Source organism: Sorex araneus, chromosome 11 (assembly GCF_027595985.1).
Source record: "Sorex araneus isolate mSorAra2 chromosome 11, mSorAra2.pri, whole genome shotgun sequence".
NCBI lineage: Eukaryota > Metazoa > Chordata > Mammalia > Eulipotyphla > Soricidae > Sorex > Sorex araneus.
Window position 1 is genome coordinate 52,438,434 of NC_073312.1, and position 16,177 is coordinate 52,454,610.

Genomic DNA, 16,177 nt, shown 5'->3' on the forward strand with positions numbered 1-16,177 from the left:
AGAGATACAAAAATGGGATGTAAATAATTTCTCACTTTACACTGGAGGGTTAGCTTATGTAGCCATTCCCCCACCCCCCCCACACACACTTTTTATTTTCACTACCTATATAGGGATAGGACATACAGTGGCAAAGGTAGGGACACATTTTAGGTAGTGAGTACCTTCTTCAGGAAGGTGAACTGAGAATTGCCCCTTGGATACATCAGAGTGAAAAATAATCCTCTTGTTTGGAAATCAGGCCATTTTTTTTTCAACCATACATGCAGTTTTTTTTTTTAAGTTGTCCTGTTCAATCAATACTCTTAAAAGTTGTGTCTTAACCAGGATCCATTTCTAATATAAAAAATGTTTTCATAAGATAATCTTTCTTGTTGTTGGACAAATACAGAAAAGAACCATGATCTTTATAACTCCCCCTAGTCATCAGTCTCAGAACTCCAGGCCTCTCTCAAATGAGATGGAGCTGCACCTCACAACTTACCCAGCTTCCTCACCTGCCATTGTGGTGTTCTTCTGGTATTTCCTGATTCTCTTGTCTCCTTCTGCATCTTGCAGGGAAGTGTAAGTGAAGAAACGATGAGCAGGAAAGCATAGGAGGGTTTCCATAGGTGTCTTCCTTAGATATATTCCTGGCCTACAGCAGGGCTTGGCTTCCTTTGATTTGTCATTAGTGTAATGCAAGGTATCCTTACATGTCAGAGTGAGATATTTATTTATTTATTTGTTTGCTTATTTATTTATTTGAATCACCATGAGGACAGTTACAAAGCTTTCTACTTTAAGTCTCAGTCATACAATGATGAAACACCCATCTTTTCACCAGTGCACATTTTCTACCACAAAGAACTCCAGTATACCCCTCAGCCCACCACTCCCCCAGCCTGTATGGCAGATGATTTCCATTTTACTCGCTCTCCACTTTGATCACATTCAATATTTCGACAAAAGACCCACCATTATTATTTGTAATTTTCCCCAACAATCAGACCTGCCGAAAAGGCATCATTAGGTAATTTGTTTTCAATTGCTGATTATGAAGAGCATATTTCTGATATTTTAGTAATTAAGTCTGGAGGGATTTCTCCCATGGTGCTGTAGTTTAATGCACAGTCTAGACGCATTTCTGCCAAAAGCCACTGGGTTCTGAGATTGATTTGTGTGCCTCTGGGATCATGACCAGTTAGGAGCCAGAGGAACTGTTAGTGGGCCACAACACGGGGCCTCATTTGGGCGAGGAGGGGGAGGGCTGGTTCCACCCCCCATCAGAGTGGGTATTTTTGCCTTATATCTAGGTATATCGTTGACTTAACACTCTTTCTCCGCCTATACTTTCAGGCAAACTTTAGACTTTAGACCATTTTAGACCATTGCCCTTTTTTTTTCTCTTGTGTTTGCTCTTGAGTTATTTGTTTTTAATCTGTTGACTCTTTTCATTATTGAATAATTCTTGGGCTGTGCCCTGGTGATAAATAAAGCTGTGCTCTTCTGGAAAAAGTTCACTTGCATGGTGTTTGCTGTGCTGGTCTTAAGGGATCTGAGGACAGCTCTACTGGTATGAAGTTCACAGAGAGATGTTAGCAGTTCCCAGAGGTATGACTACAACTTCGTAGCATGTTGAGTTATGTGAAAGGCTAGGCCTTTATTTTGTAATGTTGTGTTTAGAGGATGTAACCAAAATCTAAGTCAAAATGATTTGTATTATTTATTAAAGATATATGAAAACAACCTAGAATAGTAGGACTCTCTTAAGGAGTGGGGCAAAGGCCTATATTATTTCTGTAATTACCTATTATTTCTGTAGTTTTGTGAGTTTTCTAGAGAAAAATATTGGCACTTCCATTTTTTACAAAATTTTCATTCTTTATTTTTTTTTCACGCTTTGAGAACCATTGTGTAGCATTTCTTGGTTTTTAAAAGTTTCTGTTGTTTGTCATACTCAAGTTCCATAATGGCATTGTAAGCAAGGAAAGGTAGAAAATTCTGCCCAATTAAGTCAAAAGAGCAGTTGGAAGATGAAAAGTCAATCTTTCTTTTAGGTTCTAGCCTAAAAACACTTCCTGTTCTGAGTGGTTTTTGACTCACTTTGGAGTGGGTTGTGAAATAGATACTCTACTTTTGTACTTGAACCTTGTTATGTTAAATATTTGTGAAAGTCTTGCCACCTCAGGCAAGATACCTGAGGAGGTACTTGTTCTGATTGGTGTCCCTCTCTGAAGGCGGTGCCAGGGCAGGAGGACTTTTTGAAAACTCCCTCACTCCACTTCCCCATCTCTCTCTCCACTGCTTTCTCAACTCCAGTCTCCTCCCCACAGCCACTTTCCCTGTCACACACTGGTTACTTTTTATGACACAGTCTAATTCATTTCAGCCCCATATACCAGAACTTCCCTTAGGAACTAGAAATATTGATCCGGTAGAGAAATTAGTCAGACATTACGCCGTTCCTCCTACCCCCACAAGAAATTTCTCATTTTAAAAAAATAGCTAGAAATAAACATTATCGGTCCAGATTTCCTGAGGGAATTGAGTGATTCTTCAGAGTTTATGCTTTATTTAGAGTTATACTCTCTAAAATTTTATTTCTCCGAGAGACTTTTTTTTGTCTTCAATGAAAGTTATTTTGTTTTAAATTGTCTTGCCTTCTGCCAAGTGTTATTTCATAAAAAAATGATTTTTGTGTTTGTTTTAAAACATTATGCATATTAAAGTGCCAAATATTTTCATAATTTCTCTGCTTATATTCTAGGAATTATTTATTATAAAAGGAATTCGTTATCTATAAGGGTAACCTAATTTTTAACATTTCTTCTTTTTTTTTGCCTTTTGGGTCACACCCGGCGATGCACAGGGGTCACTCCTGGCTCTGCACTCAGAAATTACCCCTGGCGGAGCTCAGGGGGCCATATGGGATGCTGGAAATCGAACCTGGGTCAGCTGCGTGCTACACAACCACCTTACCCGCTGAGCTATCACTCCAGCCCCAAGTTTTTGTGTGTATTTTTTTTTGCTTAATTTTTAATATTTCTTTGAAAAAAATTAAGAAGTCACCAAAAATTGTGGCCAGGGTTGTGTTTAATGGAGTCAGTAGGCTATGATATTTTTCACATAAATTTATCAGAATGGCTAGTTAGTCAAATCTCACACCAAGCTTTTGGTTTTTAGTTTTAACAGATAAAACAAACACACCTGCAGTTTGTCTGTCAATCAATAGGTAGATGGGAATAGCCAAAAATTTCCAAGTGCTTTGAACAGTTTTGCTTATAAACGAAACAAAACAACTTCATACAAAGTCTAATGAGATACTGGGCTTGTTAGAGTTTTTATGTTATGAGAGCAGTAACTTGACTGAATTCACCTGTTAGGATGGACGACCTTAACCAAAAAAAAAAAAAAAAAAAGTTTTGGAAATGGCTTGAGCCCACAAGTTTGGCTTTTACTTGGGGATGGCCGGGCGGGGGGAGGGAGGGGGGTGTCCGGTAGGTGGTAGGGAGAAATATCTAAGATGACAGTCAGCCAGATCTTATGATCCCGCTGAGAAATGTCCCTCACAGCTTTGCCAGTATTGATCATATGACCTTGGTGTAAAGCCCTTTGCGTTTACGGACCCTACTTGTGTATATTTGAAGATTCCACTTGAATCTGACTTTTAAATTTTTGTGTTTGATTTTTTGTGGTATGAGATGGTAGGTCAAGAGGTATGCTATAGCATGATAAATATTTATTTCTTGACACTTTGGGCAAAGACAATATTTCTTTTCTAATGCATATAACTATGACTGAAAAGCAAGCAAACCACAAAATTTGCATGTTGCTTATGTTAAACTTTACAGCTTACAATTTTTCTCCCTTTTATTTTAATGAGTCTGTTAGACCTATGCAAAGTTAGGCTTTCCCATAATGATGTTTGCCCTCAGCATATAGGAGTCTTTGCTTATATATTTGGTGTTTTGGGCCACATCTAGTAGTGGTGCTCCAGACTTACTCTTGGCTCTGGACTCAGTGTCACTCCTGATGGTCCTGGGGGACAGCATTCATATGATATGAATGCTGAGGATCCAACCCAGATTGACAGCATGCAAGGCAAGTACCCCACCTGCTATTCTATCACTCCAAGTGTTCAGAATGGTATTTAATATCTTTTCCTATTCTTAGTTTCTATACCATTTGTACCATTCCCATGAGAACTGATTGTGGATGCCTTTTCTTGTCAGTAGTTGGGTGCTACTGAATCTGGTTAGGTTGGTTATTAAAGCTAGCATGTGACATGTCAACAACGTGGTTTGTATTATCACTTCACTGTCCCTTCTGTGCCAGACATTGTTTAGGGCCTTTCATGAAAGCATTTTCCTCTGTCTTTAATACTTAGATAGGTAACACATTTTGTTTCTGCGGTTCCAGTTTCACTTAGCAGTGTAGCCTGATAAGTATACTGACCACCCAGGTTCATTTCTTGATTCCTTGTTCTGAAACCTTCAAGTGGTGTGTGTGTGTGTGTGTGTGCGTGTGTGTGTGTGTGTGTGTGTGTGTGTAGAGAGAGAGCAGAGTGAGTATAAGCAAATAATGTGAAACTCCTTCATTGTATCTTCCACAGATAATCTTATACAATACAATAAACATACTAATTTATTTTCTATTTTGTTTAATAATAATTCTTACATTTTTAAAAAGCCTGGAGAATGTTATGAGATTGTTAGCTGTGGTTAGCTCAGAAGCATTGGTAAGGTTGAAAAAACTTTCTATCTGCTCCCATTCTTTCCTTCTTTCCCTTCCTTCTCCTGCCTGTCTAACTTAAATATATTTTTGTACTGTCTGAATCTTTCACAAGGAGAATATTAATGCTTTTATAAGTGGAGGTATTTTTTTTGTCTTGTAAAAATATTTATTGAGAAATCACTGTCACTGTCATCACTGTCATCCTGTTGCTCATCGATTTGCTCGAGCGGGCACCAGTAAAGTCTCGATTGTGAGACTTGTTACTGTTTTTGGCATATTGAATACACCATGGGTAGCTTGCCAGGCTTTGCCGTGCAGGCGGGATACTCTTGTTAGCTTGCCGGGCTCTCCAAGAGGGGTGGAGGAATCGAACCCAGGTTGGCCACTTTAAGGCAAATGCCCTACCCGCTGTGCTATTGAGAAATAATTGATAAAATTATTATATGTTTAATGTGTACAGTGTGTTGTTCTGACATACCTGTCCATTGTGCAGAGAGGTCTATGATCTCACATGGTTAATTTCTCTTCAGCCTGTGCTCTGAATCCTTAAGATCTACTCTCAGGGTCCCGGAGGTAGTATAGGAGTTAAAGCACATGCCAAACTGGTTTCCGCCCCCAGTCAAGTCACCCAGACATCACTGGGTGCAGCCAGGAGGCCCCCAGGCATTGCTTGATATGGCCCTGAAGGACCCCAGCTTTGCCAGATTTGGCCCTGGCAGTCCCTGAGCACTGCCAAACTGGCCCTGGTGGTCACCAGCACCACAGGGCCCGAGCAGCACCACATCCTCACACTGTGGCCCTGAGCTGCCGGTCTGGTTGGCAGGTGTTGCCAGGAGTGGTTCCAGACTGCCGAGCACCTGTGAGGAGGCCCCATTTCACTCCCTGAAAATGCATCCTCAGCAGCTTTCAAGTGTGGAATGCTGCGTTCTCAGCTCTAGGAATTCTGCTGGGTGGTAACTCTTTCCATCTGTATCCCCAGAACTCTTTTCTTAGAACTGAAAGCTTGTAACCTTGGCCTGTATCTTTCTGATTCTCTCGGCCCATAACCCCTGGATTAAAAACTGCCATTTTAACTTATTTCAGTAAAGCTGAGGTTTCACACTGCATATCAGTATTCTGGTAGATTCCTCAGTATAAATAAATCTCTCTTTTAGACACATCAGTTCTTAGACAGGATGTTACCTTGGTCCCTGTACTGTCATGAACATTTGAGATCTCACACCTCAGGGACATCCAGTTTTTAATTCTGGACATTGTGTAAATGGCCTGTGGTGCCTGGGCACCCTAGGCTGGCATGGATAGATTAGGCACGTTGAATGACAGCTCAGGCCTCACGCACTTGAGGGACGGCTCTGTCTCAGTTCATGACAAAATTATTTACAGGGTCAGAAATCCTTTTGATGAAAGAAACTGCATAAGGTCTGTTTCTGAAAGAAACTGCATTCAGTTGTCGCAAGCACATCTAAATCAGATATTTGGATTTCATCCTTCAACCATCTCCCAGGCGCTTGAGACGTGGGGTGCCATGAGTGTCCTAGTACAGGGCTTGTTATTTAACTTGGAAAAGGGGAATGACCCGGGAGCTCTCTAAGAGAGACCTCGGTCATAGTTTTCACCTTTGCCTAAATGATTAAGAGGGAGAATACTGTGTTCAGCTTCCTCCTCGTTCAGCTCAGTCCTTGAGGCCACCCTTATGGCTACAGATGTGACTTATACACAGGAATTTTCCATGGGCAAAATCACTGAAGATTCCTCAGACGGCACTCTGAGACCGGAAGGAAAGTTGTATCTGCAGCTCAGTTCTGCAGGAAGGCACCTCTTGTCACCGAGCTCATGGAGCACGGGTGGGGACCTTGTCGGCCTGGGCCAAGAACAGAGGAGGGGAGGGGGGGTCTTTCACTGGAGACTTCCCCAGAGGAGAACTGTTTTAACCCACAAATATGATGACTCTGGAATCTAAGGGCAAGAATGGAGAAGCATCGGTTCTTGATAAACAAGCACACCTCATTTTGAGGAGCTGAAAAGAGGCACCGGAACTTGCTATCAGCTTTCCCTGTGCTTTGAAGGGAAGTGATAACAGTACAACTTGGAGGCGGGATGCTCTGAATAGCTTTGCCCTAGGATGCAGCCTGGAGTGTCTCACTTCACTTCTGGGGCTTAGGTCCTCTCCAGTCAGTGGAGATTCTCAGTCCTTGTTTTCTGAAGCAAAAAGCTTAGATTCTAATCTGCTCTCAGGAGTGTTTGCTGTTCTCATCCTTCTCCTTGCTGAGAGGAGGAGCATAAAGTGAGGAAGTAGGAAAGTAATGAGCCTTACTTACCACAGAGAGCCACAGGGTAAGGGAATTTAGGTTGCTAGCTTAAGTTACTAACTTCCTGGTGTCTGAGGTTGAACAGTTGCGGGGCTTCCTGAGTAATAATAGTATCCTCTTGAAGGGCATTGTGTACATACTGATTTTCTAATTACTTGAATACATGGCAGTGCTTTCATGTTTTATAATTGCACCTAATCTCTGTGAAGTAATGCAACCCGTAGCACAGCCCATCTTTGTACTCTCCCATGTTACTAAATAATGACGTGGCTTTCCAAAACAGGAACATCCACACAGGCGGTGGTGCAGTAATTAGTTTTATGACTCTTCCCATGTTCTAATGAAAAAGTGTTTGATTCTTGCCTTACTATTTCAGAAGCCCAGAAATTAGTTCTGTGTTTTTTTTGTTTTTTTTTTTTTATAGTGCCAGGGATTGATCCCAGAGCCTTACACAGGAGCAACTCCACTGCAGAGCCCTCGCCCCAGCCTGAGGGTTAGTTTTAAGTGGACATTATCTTTTGGCTTCTTCAGGATTAGATTCATATTTTTTAAAGGTGGTGTTGTCTCATAATTTATATGTTACAGGTATTCTAGAATTGCCCTCTTAGTTGATCTATACCCAACTATAAGAACAGAAACAGCTGGAGAACACTTTTTCTTTTTTTGCTTTTTGGGGTCACACCCGATGATGCTCAGGGGATATTCTTGGCTCTGCACTAGGAATTACTCTTGACATTCTTGGGTGATCATATGGGAAGCTGGGAATCGAACCCAGGTCAGCTACATGAAAGGAAAATGTGCTACCCACTATACTATGGTTTTGATCCCAGGACACATGTTGATGTCCTGTGTCACAGCCTAAAATCTCTGTGAGAGTTCCCAGCAAGCAGAGGGTTTTGATTCTACAAGGAATTAAATGAGAGAGAACTCAGAGCATATGGCAGAGAGGCTATGTATTTTGAGCTCTTGCGTGCTGTGGCTAATGTGTTAGAAATCAAGCATGACAGCTTATGCATTCAGGCTCTGCTGTGGTGTCGTGTCTCCAGAGAAAATATGCGCTTGAGTAAGCCAGGCGCCATTGGTTCTTTAGTGCTTTCTCATATGGCATCTTTCCTGCCTACTCCCAGAATGCCCCCCTCCAAAAAAATTTACCTTTTGTCTTTGATTCTAGGTTTCTTTAAGTGATGGTGCTTACTTTGAAGAAAAAGAGTCACTCACTTAAAAAGGTAACAATAGGGGCCAGAGTGATAAACAGTGGGTAGGGCATTTGCTGTGCATGTGACCAATCCAAGAATGATCCCTGAGCTCAGAGTCAGAAGTAAGCCCTGAGCACAGCCAGGTACGACCCAAAAATTTTTAAAAAAGAAGAAAAAAGGTAATAAGCAGTAGTTTTGTGTAATACTCATAAATTCCAGGTACTGTGTCGACATTCCTGGGCTTCATTTCATTATCTTAACAACTTAATTACCACTTTATAACTTCACAGGTACTTTGTCTTTATTGTACACTGAAGGAAATTTGGAGTTAAAATGCTTGTGGTAGATCACATGGCAGATACTGGTGGAATGAGCATTAGATCTAACAAGTCTAACCTGATTCCAGAAGTTCTCTTCTTCATCTGAACTTTGACATTAGCTGTCATTTACTGAAAACTTCCTGGGTTCCAGAGCTGCTGCTTACACCACTCTCTGAGCTCACCAGTTTGGCAAAAATCCAAGTTAGCATTGCTAGAAATGAACCCCCTGGGCAATGTGTACCCATGGCTGTGATGCACTGAATCAGAGATAACATGAGTTCTGGGGTATTCTTGCTCAGAATACATAGCTTCAACAATGAGAAAACATCTAAGATACCCAAAATGAAAGAAATGCCCCAGGATAGTGTTCTTTGGTAGTGTCAAGTAAACAAGGAAAAATTGACGAACTGCCACACACATTGGAAGATTATAAGGAGAAAACTCAAGTAATCACTGCCAGAATATTGGACTTTAGGAGGAAAATCAGTGAAATCTAAGTGATCTACCTATTCATGCATAGTCTAACGGAATTAATGTCCTGTTTTGGTAACTGAACTGTAATGATCTAAGCTGTTAACACAAGGGAATCGAGTTGAAAGGGGTTGTCTTAGTTTTCTGTACTTTAATTGTAGTGTTTCTGTTTATTAAAAATGGGAAAAGGGAGACAGGAGAGCACATCTGTTCAGGTGTAATGTGCTCTTCCAATTGTGGCCAACAACCTCTCCAAGTTTCCTGCTGCCACATGGCCCAGGGCTTACAGGGCTTTCTTTGGGCTTAGTGGTAATGGGAAGTGGTAGATGGACCCAAACCAATATTCTACTTCATCAAGGTTGGTCAAGTATTGACCCTACGGGAGAAGGGGAATAAAACCCACCAGAACTTCCCAGGTCCCAGAACCAGAGAGATGTAGCAGACAAAGAGAGAGAGAGAAAACAGTCCAGCAGACCGAAGGACAGACAAACGTTTTGGCTTCGATCAAAATGTCAGAGTCTCACTGACCCATTGTCCAGCCAGTAAGGGCAAGAGATGGAGACCAGAGCCCCTGCAGTAGGCCCCTTTGCTCTACACCGGTTCCTCCTGGCTGCCAACACTGGTTGCTATGACTCTTGCCCACGTTGGCACCAGATTTGTCAATGAGAATATTTCCACAACTAGTGGGCTCTGTGGTGCAAAGAGAGTTACGCAGCAGAGCTTCTCTTATGAAAAGCAGGTTTATTTTTCTGGGCCAAGAGTAACAAATGCTATAGATGGAGAAACCAAGATCATCCACCAAGTTGGCATACCTGGAGCAGGCTTTTATAATCTACATCTTGGGCCCAGGCGATGATATAGGGCCTTGTTTTGGCACCTTGTCCTAGTGAGGTAAGCTGTGGCCAGGATGGGACCATTAGAATTGCAATGCTTCAGTTTGGTTTTCCTGCCCTTAAGAGGGAAGAGAACTGACCCAGAATGGGAAAGGGTATTGTCTCCTTACCCCACATCCTTTGTCTGGCCAAAAAGTCAGGCACAGCAGACACTACAACACCCCCACCCCCCAAGCTGCAAAAGGGCTTTTGGCACAAACTACATCTGCGACTAGGGACAACAGAGCATACTTAATTATAACCTAATAAACCACCAGTAACACTCACATTCCTTCTTAATAAGAATCTATTGTCTATTGTGTATGACTGACTCCTGGAGTTAATAACCTCCTCCTGAAGACTTTGACCTTTGTTATTTTGATTTGCATGTGTTAGGTGTTTCACAGAAATGTAGAAAACAAGTTGCTGTTTGCCAAAATAGTGCCTCCCTGAGCTTGTGGTGGTGTTATTTTTAATAGTATGTAATTCCTGTGGACATCTGATAAAACTCGAAACTCATAAAATAAAGGCCAGGGTGATAGGCTTAGGAAACGTAGTTTCATAAGACCAGACTATTTCAGGGCTGTTTTGAAAGGAAGTGTAACTTAGATCTGTCTGCTAAATTTAGCCTGGGAGCTTGCTGGGCTTCTCCACTTAGTTCTGTTGATTATAAAGGAAGAGGTGTATATTGAGGGTTGTTTTTTGTTTTTTTTTAATTGAAATGGGGTCATGGAATTTGTGTTGGGGACAGCCTCTATCTTTAAAACATCTACTTATGTTTATAGCCTCTTATTGTATATTATCTACCTATCTATATTTGCATATATACATTCTGATCAGTATATGTATGACATCATTGTGGTCTTTATTTCATACATATAATAAATAATTGGTTAAGGCAGCTTTTTCACATCCTTAGACATTTTCCAAGAAGATAATTTCTAATTTTGTGTAATTGCTTTTGTCAAAACATTTTTATGATCAATATATGTAACATGATTTTCTATGTTAATCATCTTTAAGTGTACAGTTCAGTTGTATAGAGTTTACCCTGAGCACTGCTGGTTTGTAACCCCCATACTCTAAATACCGAATAATAAGCATTGACATTTAAAACAAAATGGTTCTCATAAACTAAAAAAAATTCTTTCTAAATGAGAAACAGTTACAAAAGTTCACAAAAGAACTCTTATCTTGTTTCCCTTATTTTGCCACTTACTATGACCTCCTTTTAAGTTTTTTTAAGCTTGTTTTTTTTTTAAGTTAGCAACAAAAGATTTTGTGGTCACCACTAGTAGCACCCAGCTTTTGAATTGGTGTACTCCCTAAGTTTGTTTGTAGTACCTCAGTACATTTTCTCAGAATTGTTTTTCATTAAGTACACTGCTCTCAAACTTTTACATACCATTCAAGTAAATTCTCAGCTGCATATATCTTTGACTGTTCATTATTTTAAAAAAAATAACTTGTACATTAAGCCTGTTTCCACGGATATTGTCACCCAAAAGGCAATCTTTTGTTTAGAGAAGACACAGAGGCAGGGGGTGGGAAGGGGTGGGAGTGGTGCGAGGGATACTGGGAACATTGGTGGTAGAGATGGGCACTGGTAGAGGGATGGGTGCTCGATCATTGTATGACTGAAACATAATCACATAATCACATGAAGTTTGTAAGTCTGTAAGGTGATGCATTAAAAACAAAAGAGTCAATTTCAAGAATGCTTTAATAAATAGTAGTATAGCTGGTATAGGGAGGTGGTCAATCGGGGTCTAATTGAATAATGTTTGGAAACAGGTTTTAAGCGGTCTTGGAGAGGTTCCATGCGTTTCCATTGCAGCTTCTGGTAGTTGAATGAGGGCAGGTGGGCAATGGCAGGTCTCTCCCGCTGGGCAAAGTCCATGTCTCCTTCTGATCTGGGTTCCTGGGGAACTGCCAGTCTCGGGCGTGTTATTGTTCTGGTCATGGTTTTACTGCTTGCAACTTTGGGAAAGGAGAGGAGGGTGGGGAGAGGGAAAGGGAGGAAGAGGAGAAGCGAACAAGGAAGGCAGAAAGGAAAAAAGAGAAGGTCTGCTTTGTGAAGTCTGTGTGTTAATTTGTTCAAATCCCAGCTAGAAAGAGAAAGGCTTCTTTCGGTGATCATGGTGGGTCTTTCTGAGATATACACAGGCTCTCTGAATCAGCCGGCGATTTTGTCACTTAAAGGTCAGGGCTTGGTGAATGAGAAATATAAAACTGGGACACAACAGCAGTACCTGCGTGGAGCTTAGGAAGGGAGTGGGAGCTCTTCCTTCCCTCCTGTGTCTCTTTTATTCTTTCTAGAACTGCCGCTGTATAGCAGGTCCCGAGCAACAAGCGTTTCCATAGAGGGAGGGGAGTGGAAATGACACGACAAAAGGCAAATTCAGGCCGCCTGCCGTGGGCAGCTCTTCATATTTTAGAGGATGTATGGAACTGGACTCGACAGTTCTTTAGTAATATTCTTCCCTTCCTATCTCCTCCTGTTCTCCTTTCTCATGTATTATATTTTTTCTTATATTATTGTAATTTTTGCTTTTCTGTTATTATTGTTTTGCAGTGTTGATAGTCTAATTTTCCTTATCAATGGTTACTTGATTGACATACTATTGGTTTGTATATAACGTTAGGGATTTGAAAGGCTTTAGTTCACACTTCTATTGTATTATTCTTACCACTGCTGCTGCCAAACTCCCATGCCATTCTACCTGTAGCCATCTCCATTTTCTTAGTAATGGCCATAGTGTTTGTAGAGCCTAGGAGTCATTTTAATTGTTTTGCTTGTTTGTGTCCATTATCTAACCTTGGTAGTTTTTTATTTTTATTTTTTTTAAATAATAAAAATTTTATTTTTATTATTATAGTAGTAGAGGTAGTAGAGGTAGAACCCAGTGTCTCATATATGCAACTTAAGGGTTTTATAGCAAAGCTACATACCCAGACCCCAATCTTTTTATTTTTTGTTTTGAAGCATAGACTGATACATTATTATTAAATACATGTTTTTGAGAAGGAAGTAATATCCCCTTGTCCATGGAGAATGGAGAACTCTAATTCTCCATTTCTATTTCTCAATAGCTTCTTGATTTTGTATAAATCAGGATCCTATATTGATTCATTCAGTGCATATACATATACACATTTAAAATGAAGATAAATATTTCTAAAGGGATCTATACATATATCTCATACTTTCAAATTACCATGTGGTAATCTATTGAGGTATACAATATTTATTCAGCCAAAGCACAACAAGGAATGTTTAGATACTTTGTATGTTTTGCTATATAAACAGACCTGCAGGGTTGCATTCAATATTTTGAACACATTTTTATTCATTTGTTACTCTACAAACATGATTCTTTGAAATGAAAGTTCTGGGATATGATGTCTGGTATAGAATTTAATAAATAACGTCACATTTCCTTGTTAAAGGTTATGACAAAGTTGGCCTGTATCAAATCTTAGCATGTATTTTATGTATTTATTTCACATCCTGTATTTTGGTCACATTTTGTTTTTGTACATCCTACTTCATTATGTTTTCTTTGTCACTCTTGCTGAATTCAACCAGTTATTTTCAGAGGTACATATAGTTGTAAGTTTTAGAAGCAAAAATCCTCCCAAATTATATGAAAATAATAAAGCAGCTATAAATTCATGTCTTCTGCAACTATTCTTGTGGATATCAGATTTAAGTTTCTTAATGATGAATAATAGTCATCAGGTAAAACCTGAGCTGCTAATTAAGAGTGAATGCTCAGGTTTGCTAGGCATTAATAGTGATTAATTCTACTTATTTGTTCAGTAAATACTTAGAGCTTATTTTGTGCTAGGTGCTATACTAGTCCATTAAAAGTTTTAGGTCAGGCGATAATCATCATTATCATTATAATATATGGAGTTAGTCTGAATAAAAGTTCCAGTTAGGGGGCTGGAGCAATAACACAGTGGGTAGGTGTTTGCCTTGCACGCGGCCGACCCATGTTCGAATCCCAGCATCCCACATGGTCCCTGAGCACCACCAGGGGTAATTCCTGAGTGCGGAACCAGGAGTAACCCCTGTGCATTGCTGGGTGTGACTCAAAAAGAAAAAATAAAGTTCCAGTTAGTCTAGCATAGATATTTCCTTGAATATTATGTGTTTTAAGTCTTATGGGAATGGCCATCCCCATTAAGTTCTGTAGACCAGTTCTCAAGTTCTGTTGCCTCTAGTTATTTGTCATTTGTCATTACATGCGAGTGAGATAATTCTGTATCTCTCTCCTGAGTAACTTTGCTCAGTAGGAGACCCTCCAGCTTCATTCGTGTAGCAGCAAACTGCATGATTTTATCTTTCCTTAGAGACTAGTAGTATTCCATTCTTTATCTGGACCTCAGTTTCCTTAGCCAGTCATCAGTTCTTGGATACTTGGGTTGTCTCCAGGTTTTGTCTGTTGTGAATAGTGCTGCAAGGAACATAGGAATACAAATGTCTTTTCTAATTAGAGTTCTTGTGTTCTTGGGGTTAATGCCCAGAAGTGGAACTGCTGAGTTGTTTGGATACCTAGTTCTTTGAGAAGTGTTTGTGTTGTCTTCCAGAAAGGTCGAGCCAGTGGACATTCCCACAAGCAAGTGAATAAGGGTCCATTTTCCCCTGCATCCCCACCAACACTGGTTGCTTTTGTTCTTCTCAGTGTGTGCCAGCCTCGCTGGTATAAGGTGATATCTTGTTTTAATTTGCATTTCCTTCATGATCGGTGACATACCCCATACCCAATGATGCTCAGGGGTTTCCTCCTGGCTCAGCACTTAGGAATCACTCCTGGCGGAGCTCATGGGACCATATGGAACATGAGGGATCTAACTATTTCTCCTGACTGCGTGCAAGGAGAGCTAGTGCCCACTGTACTGTCTCTCCAGTCCGTGTCAAGCATTATTTCATTTACTTATGGCCCATCTCTGTGTCTTTTTTGAGGTATTTTCTGTTCATATCGTTTAGCCCATTTCTTATGGGGTTGATTGTTTTTTCTTCTTGTTCAGTTCTGTAGTGCTTTACATGCCTTGTATATTAAATCTTTGTCGGATGAGTGGTGAGCACATAGTCTTTTCTAATCCATGGTATCCTTCTATTCTCGTCATCATTTCTTTTATAGTAAAAAAGAAAATTCTTAATTTGACTTGGACTACTGTGGACTACATCAAATTAAGGTGTTAAATTTAAACACTCCCCAACCGCTCTCCCTCTTCATCAAGAGAGTATTTTCCTTCAAACATAGAACAGAGTTGTTGTTCTTAGTCATTTTCTAAGCTATGGTTCCATGACTTGTGTTTTGTTCTTTTATGAATTAAATTCATATTTCCTTGCTCCTCATTTCTCATTCATACTGAAATAGCCTGTGACATTTGAAACTTAAAGTTTTTGATGTTACAGTTTGTAACTTAGACTATGTGACAAGATTTTGAAGGTTTTTGGTTGTGACAACATAATGTTCTCATTGCATGTGAAACTGATTTTTTTTCTCAGTGACTTCGGTGTTAATGCATACATGCAAATGCGAACATAATGAGCCTTACATGAGCAGGGCATTAAAAAATCTCTACTGGGAACAGTGACAACTGCTGTTTCATTTTAGGAATTGCAGGCACCAGGCGCCATAGGGACATATCATTTGATACTGCATTACTCAGGTGTGCCTGTATTTCCTAATTAATCCAACTGGTTTCTCACTGAAACTATCGATTCAAGAAAAACCCACCTCTAAAGCCTGTGGAAATCAGCAGACTTTTAGAAGCTGTTTGGAAACATCTGTAAGGTTCTGTATTGTAGGCAGCTATATTCCCCACCATGGTACTCTTAAATCTGATTAATCATACCAGTGAGGAGGATTTTGATTACTTTAGCTTTAATGGTAAACTTGTACTTTTTGGAAGTTCTACATCCTAGTTTAATTAGATGAGATTGAAGGCTAGCTTAGATAGGTTGCTTGCCTAGAAAACTATGGTAATGGAAACCTAATTGTAGATTTTCTAAGTACACATTGATACTGTGTAATAGAAGAAGCATTAGTTGATTGCTTATAAAACAAGGGTTCGTTTTCTCAGAATTAACATAACCAGGTTGTGTTGCTTAGGGCCAGGATCTCTTTGGGAAGATGTCTCCAAATCCTAGGTATCTCCGGAAAAGTCCTGGGAGAGGATGTCATTTCGGAGACTTTTTGCTGCCCCCTGGTGGTATTCTTAGTCCAAAGCTACAGCTATATTCCCTTTATAACCGGAGCCTGGGTTACAATGGTAAT

The 16,177-nt window shown here is 40.2% G+C and overlaps 1 protein-coding gene across 10 annotated transcripts in view; it reads left to right on the top strand.

Annotated features, from left to right (window-relative positions):
* The window catches only part of SGMS1 (sphingomyelin synthase 1), a 331,088-nt gene that overhangs the window by 256,157 nt on the left and 58,754 nt on the right, over positions 1-16,177 (top strand). For 2 of the 10 annotated variants that reach the window (XM_055119143.1, XM_055119149.1), the window contains one exon: positions 8,197-8,251. The exons of the other annotated variants lie outside the window; for them this stretch is intronic. The gene's annotated coding sequence lies outside the window, so the exon portion shown is untranslated. The remainder of the gene's footprint in view (positions 1-8,196; positions 8,252-16,177) is intronic. 10 annotated transcript variants of the gene reach the window in all.